Source organism: Choloepus didactylus, assembly GCF_015220235.1.
Source record: "Choloepus didactylus isolate mChoDid1 chromosome 24 unlocalized genomic scaffold, mChoDid1.pri SUPER_24_unloc2, whole genome shotgun sequence".
NCBI lineage: Eukaryota > Metazoa > Chordata > Mammalia > Pilosa > Megalonychidae > Choloepus > Choloepus didactylus.
In genome coordinates, this window is record NW_023637605.1 from 558,385 (window position 1) to 565,426 (window position 7,042).

The window sequence follows — 7,042 nt, forward strand, 5'->3', positions numbered from 1 at the left end:
GAGGCAGCCAACTCAATGGGAAAAAATTTTTGGAAACCATGTATCTGACAAAAGACTGATATCTTACATATATAAAGAAATCCTACAACTCAATGACAATAGTACAGACAGCCCAATTATAAAATGGGCAAAAGATATGAAAGGACAGTTCTCTGAAGAGGAAATACAAATGGCCAAGAAACACATGAAAAAATGTTCAGCTTCACTAGCTATTAGAGAGATGCAAATTAAGACCACAGTGAGATACCATCTAACACCTGTTAGAGTGGCTGCCATTAAACAAACAGGAAACTACAAAAGCTGGAGGGGATGTGGAGAAACTGGAACTCTTATTCATTGTTGGTGGGACTGTATAATGGTTCAGCCACTCTGGAAGTCGGTCTGGCAGTTCCTTAGAAAACTAGATATAGAGTTACCATTCAATCCAGCGATTGCACTTCTCGGTATATACCCGGAAGATCGGAAAGCAGTGACACGAACAGATATCTGCACACCAATGTTCATAGCAGCATTATTCACAATTGCTAAGAGATGGAAACAACCCAAATGTCCTTCAACAGATGAGTGGATAAATAAAATGTGGTATATACACACGATGGAATACTACACGGCAGTAAGAAGGAATGACCTCATGAAACATATGACAACATGGATGAACCTTGAAGACATAATGCTGAGCGAAAGAAGCCAGGCACAGAAAGAGAAATATTACATGCTACCACTAATGTGGACTTTGAAAAATGTAAAACGAATGGTTTATAATGTAGAATGTAGGGGAACTAGCAATAGAGAGCAATTAAGGAACGGGGAACAGTAATCCAAGAACAGATATGCTATTTAAAGTTCTGGGGATGCCCAGGAATGACTATGGTCTGTTAATTTCTGATGGATATAGTAGGAGCAAGTTCACAGAAATGTTGCTATATTATGTAACTTCCTTGGGGTAAAGTAGGAACAGGTTGGAAGTAAAGCAGTTATCTTAGGTTACTTGTCTTTTTCTTACTCCCTTGTTATGGTCTCTTTGAAATGTTCTTTTATTGTATGTTTTTCTTTTTTGTTTTTAATTTTTTTTTCATACAGTTGATTTAAAAAGGAAGAACAGGTTAAAAAAACAAAACAAAACAAGAACAACAACAAAAAAAAACAGGAAAAAAATATGTAGTGCCCCCTTGAGGAGCCTGTGGAGAATGAAGGGGTATTGGCCTATCCCACCTCAATGGTTGCTAACATGACCACAGACATAGGGAACTGGTGGTTTGATGGGTTGAGCCCTCTACCGTAGGTTTTACCCTTGGGAAGACGGTTGCTGCAAAGGAGAGGCTAGGCCTCCCTATGGTTGTGCCTAAGAGCCTCCTCCCGAATGCCTCTTTGTTGCTCAGATGTGGCCCTCTCTCTCTAGCTAAGCCAACTTGAAAGGTGAAATCACTGCCCTCCCCCCTACGTGGGATCAAACACCCAGGGGAGTGAATCTCCCTTGCAACGTGGAATATGACTCCCGGGGAGGAATCTAGACCTGGCATCGTGGGACAGAGAACATCCTGTTGACCAAAAAGGGGATGTGAAAGGAAATGAAATAAGCTTCAGTAGCAGAGGGATTCCAAAAGGAGCCAAGAGGTCACTCTGGTGGGCACTCTTACGCACACTTTAGACAACCCTTTTTAGGTTCTAAAGAATTGGGGTAGCTGGTGGTGGATACCTGAACCTATCAAACTACAACCCAGAACCCATGAATCTCAAAGACAATTGTATAAAAATGTAACGTATGAGGAGTGACAATGGGATTGGGAAAACCATAAGGACCACACTCCACTTTGTCTAGTTTATGGATGGATGAGTAGAAAAATAGGGGAAGGAAACAAACAAACAAACAGACAAAGGTACCCAGTGTTCTTTTTTACTTCAATTGCTCTTTTTCACTTTAATTATTATTCTTGTTATTTTTGTGTGTGTGCTAATGAAGGTGTCAGGGATTGATTTAGGTGATGAATGTACAACTATGTAATGGTACTTTGAACAATCGAATGTACGATTTCTTTTGTATGACTGCGTGGTATGTGAACATATCTCAATAAAATGAAGATTAAAAAAATAATAACAGATGGAGAAAAGGAAAAGTCACAGATATATGGAGTTTAAACAAGGCACTCTTAATCGTGGGTCAAAAAAGAAATTGCAAGAGAAACTAGTCAATACCTTGAGACAAATGAAAATGAGAACACAACATACCAAAACTTACTGGATGGAAACTTACTGGATGCTGCGAAGGTGGCGCTGAGATGCAAACTTACAGCCCTAAACACCTCCATTTAAAAGGAAGAAAGAGCTAAAAGCAAAGAACTAAGAGCACACCTAGAAAAACTTTTAAAAGAACAGCAAACTAATCCCCCCCCTCCAAAAAAAAAAACAAGTAAAGAAAGAAAGATTAGAGCAGAAATAAATGAAACGGAAAACAAACAACAGAAAATCCCCAAACCACAAGTTGGTTCTGAGATGATCAATAAAATTCAGAAACCCTTAGCTAGATTGACAGGGGAAAAAAAAAAAAGAGAAGATGTAAATAAAATCAGAAATGTGAAGGGAGGCATTACTGAACCCACAGGGGAAAAAAAAAAAGATCATACAGGGATACTATGAACATCTGTATGCCAGCAAATTAGACACCTTAGATGAAATGGGCAACTTCCTAGAAACACATGAACAACCTGCACTGTCTATAGAACAAATAGAAGACAATCACAAGTAAAGAGATTGAATTAGTCATCAAAAACATCCCAGCAAAGAAAACCCAGGATCAGATGGCTTCACAGGTGGATTCTATTAATCATTCCAGGAAGACTTAATACCAATCCTGCTCAAACTCTTCCAAAAAATTGAAGAGGAGGAACACTTACTAACTCATTCTACAATGCCAGTATTACCCTAGTATATCAAAGCCAGATAAAGATAGCAAAAGCAAAGAAAATTACAGACCAATATCCCTTATGAATATAGATGCAAACATCCTGAACAAAATACTAGCAAAACAAATCCAACAGCAACACATTAGCAGAATTATAAAGCATGATCAAATGGGATTTAGACCAGGAATGCAAGGGTAATTCAACATAAGATATTCACTTGATGTAACACACCACATTAATGGAATGAAGGAAAAAAAAAAAATACATGATCATCTCCACTAATGCCGAAAAGGCATTTGACAAAATCCAGCACTCTTTCTTGATAAAGACATTCAGAAAACTAAGAATAGAAGAAACTTCCTCAGCATGATAAAGGGCATATATGAGAAACCCATAGCTAAAATCATACTCAATGGTGAAAGACTGAACGCTTCTCCTCTAAGATCAGGAACAAGACAAGGAGTGTCACCTCTCTTATTCACCATTGTACAGGAACTTCTAGCCAGAGCAATTATGCAATGAAAAGAAATAAAAGGCATCCAAATTGGAAAGGAAGAAGTAAAATTTTCCATATTTGCAGATGACATGATACTATATATTGAAAATCCTGAAAAACTCCCAAAACTTACTAGAGCTAATACATGAATTCAGCGAAGTGGCAGAGTACAAGGTCAACATGCAAAAATCAGTAGTGTTTCTATACACTAGTAATGTAGTAAGTTTTTTAATTGCTAATTATTCTGTTTATTTGTTATATTGTTTATTCAGGATTTCCATGTATTTTTTAGTCATTTTCAGTAACTAGTATCTTGCTAGGAATGTTCCCATTTCATTTAGGTTATCAAATTTTGGGCATAAAGTTTTTCAAAGTATCTCATCTTTTCTATTTCTGTAACAATAGCAATGATGTCTCCTCTTTTATTGCTGATTTTAGTAATTTGTGTCTTTTCTCTTTTTTTCCAATGAACCAACTGCTGGTTTTATTGATTTTCTCTTTTGTTTTTCTATTTTCTATTTCATTTATTATTTTCTTCTTGCTTCTTGCTTTGAATTTAATTTGTTTTTCTTTTTCTACTATTTTAAGGTGGAACCTAGGTTATTGATTTGAGTTCTTTTCTTAATATGCATGTTTATGGCTATAAAGTTCTAAGCATTGCTTTACCTACCTCATAGTTTTGCTCTATTGATTTTTCATTTCCATTCATTTCAAAGCGTTTCTCTAATTTATCTTGTGCGAGTTTTTTTTGTTTACCTTTAGGTTAACTAAGATTGTGTGGTTTAATTTGCATATATTTGAGAATATGCCAACTATCCTTCTGTTATTGATCTCTAATTCTCTTGTAGTTGGAGAACATACTTTATGATTTTAATAATTTTAAATTCATTAAGACTTTTTAAAAACGGCCTAATAAAATGTCTATCCTGGAGAATTTTCCATTTACACTTGAGAAGAATGAATATTCTGGTACTGTGTTAGATCTAGCTTGGTTATAGTGTTGCTGAAGTCTTTTATAGCCTTATTGGTCTTTGGCCTATTTGTTCTATTCATTATTGAAAGTGAGGTAATGAAGTTAATATTTATTCAGGTTAAATTCTCTTCTGTTCTTTCAGTCTTTACTTCATGTTTTGTGGACTTCTTGCTAGGTGTATATATGTATTTTATTGTTTTGTGCCCCTGATGGATTGACCTTTTTGTTATTATAAAATATCCTTTATATCTAGTAATGATTTTTATTGGAAAATCAACTTTGTTTGATAGTAGCATTGCCACTCCAGCTCTCTTTTGGTTAGAGTTTTTATAGTTGATCATTTCCTTCCTTCTACTTTCAAACTATTTGTATGGTCTTTGGATCTAAAATATGTGTCCTGTAGACAGCAAATAGTTAGATCATGTTTTATAATCCATTCTGCCAATATTTTTCTTTCATTTTGATTATTTAATCCATTTGTGTTTAATGCAATTACTCATAAAGTAGGATTTATGTCTGACTTGATTCATCTTCTCTATATATATAATATATCTTTTTATTTTGTCAATTATTCCATTGCCACTTTCTTTTATATAAAATGGATATTTTCTAGTGTACCATTTGAATTATTTTGTTGTTTCCTTCACTGCATGGTTTTTTGAGATATTGTCAAAGTGGTACATAGATTATGATTAATATCTTAACTTAAAACAATCTACTTTGGGATTAATACAAAATTTCAACAAATACCATAACTAATATCTCCAAATTTCTTATTTACAAATGGTTCACATCCACAGGAATGCAGGTTAGGACTTGAAGATGTCTTTGCAGAGACATCATTCAATCCATAGGAAATTTTCATTTAGAAAATTTCTATTTAGTTCTTTTTAAATAATTTCTATGTGTTAATAATATTTATTTGGTGAAACATCATGTCTCATTAAGACTTTAGACATGGTTTCCTTTAATTCTTTGAACATTTTTAGAATAGCTTATTTAAAATATTTGATTTTTAAGTCCAACCACTAGTCTTTCTTAGGGACTGTTCTCACTTAGTTTTTTTGTTTGTTCATTTCCTTTTTTCCTATGTGTAGACCCTACTTTCCTTGTTCTTTAAGTGTACCATATTTTTAATGTAACTTTAAAATAATATAACATGGAAATTCTAGAAATCAGAACACACACACGCACACACACACACACACACACACACACAGGGTTCTTTGTTGATTGATTTTCCTGGATTATTTCTGTAAAGTGTGTATCCCACCATATATGGCCAGTGAATTCTCTGCTTAGACAACTTAGTGGTAAGCTAAAGATTGAAAAGTGATTTCCTTACATGCGTTTCACCAATACATTTTCTACCCTTTGCCGAGTGGCTCTGTTTGTGGGTTCGGGCACACCTTCAAAGCTCTGGCAGCTACCAGTCTGCCTTAGCCTTCACTTCAGCAACTCTGACTTATCCCTTACTTCCTGCTTGCACAGGGTTTCAAAGTCAGGCAGAGGTATGAGATTAGGACCTTTGCAGGTCTTTTCTGAGCATGCCATCAGCCCTACATATGGCCTTCTAGATGCCCTAAATGTATATTGGAGCTTTCTAAAACTTCTTATGGACATCTCATCTCCCAGTTCTTCCTTTTACGTATTTGGGCCAGGTTTTTGGTTACCTCAGCTCACATCACTGCCTCAGGCATCTGTGATCTTAAACAATTGCCACTGATTGGTTTGGGCAAATGCCCTGGGGGTAGGACATTTCCTACTGATTGAGTTCTGAGTCAGGTCCAATAATGACAACCTTTATGAGTGGGACTTTTCTAGGGAGCTTCCAGTCAGATCAAATAGTGACACTCCTTTGGGAATGGGGCTATTTCAGGCTCTCCAAACCCAGGCTGACTCCTCCAATAGCAGCCAGACTGCTCATTTTCACAGCTACTGTGAATGCAGGACTACTGGTTTGTAAGACTACCATATGTGGAAAGGACCATATCTTCAGCACTTCTTAGCCTGTCATTTGGAAATTCTGGATCCCAAGTTTCAGTTTAGCTGTTCTGCAAACTCTAGTATATGACTTTTCTTTTCATGGTTTCAAGGTAGCTCTTGTTTCCCTTCCACCCATTCCAGGGAGGAAGAAAGGGCAACTGTAAAAGTTGCATGCTATCGCAGGATAATATCTCTACTGAGGAATCTGATAATGAGAGTGCTGATTCCTTCTCTCTATGCTGCTCTCATATACCACCTGTTGTTTTCTGTTCAGATAGTGAAGAACCAATTATTCCTTTTGATTTAGAAGTGTATTTAACAGAACTTTTACCAAAAAACACTCAAGTACAATTTCCAAGTGATAAAAGTGGAAAGGCTTTACTGTAATAACCGGAACAGATGATTCATAACCTTCAAGTCCCATGTTAGAAAATTATACTGAAGGAGAAGCTAAGCAGTTATTAAGAAAGCTGGGAATATTCTCAAGAAAGCAGAAAGGCTCTCTCAACCTTCTTAGATATAGATAACATGTTACCACCTGGTCCTCTGTGAAAACAGGATGGGGCTGCAGCTGTTACTTTAACTCATAAATAATGTAGCAACATTGAATACAGTCCTAATCAAATGTATGTTTATCAATATGATGCAATGGCTAAACTGATCATAGAAGAAAATGAGAAAACTATA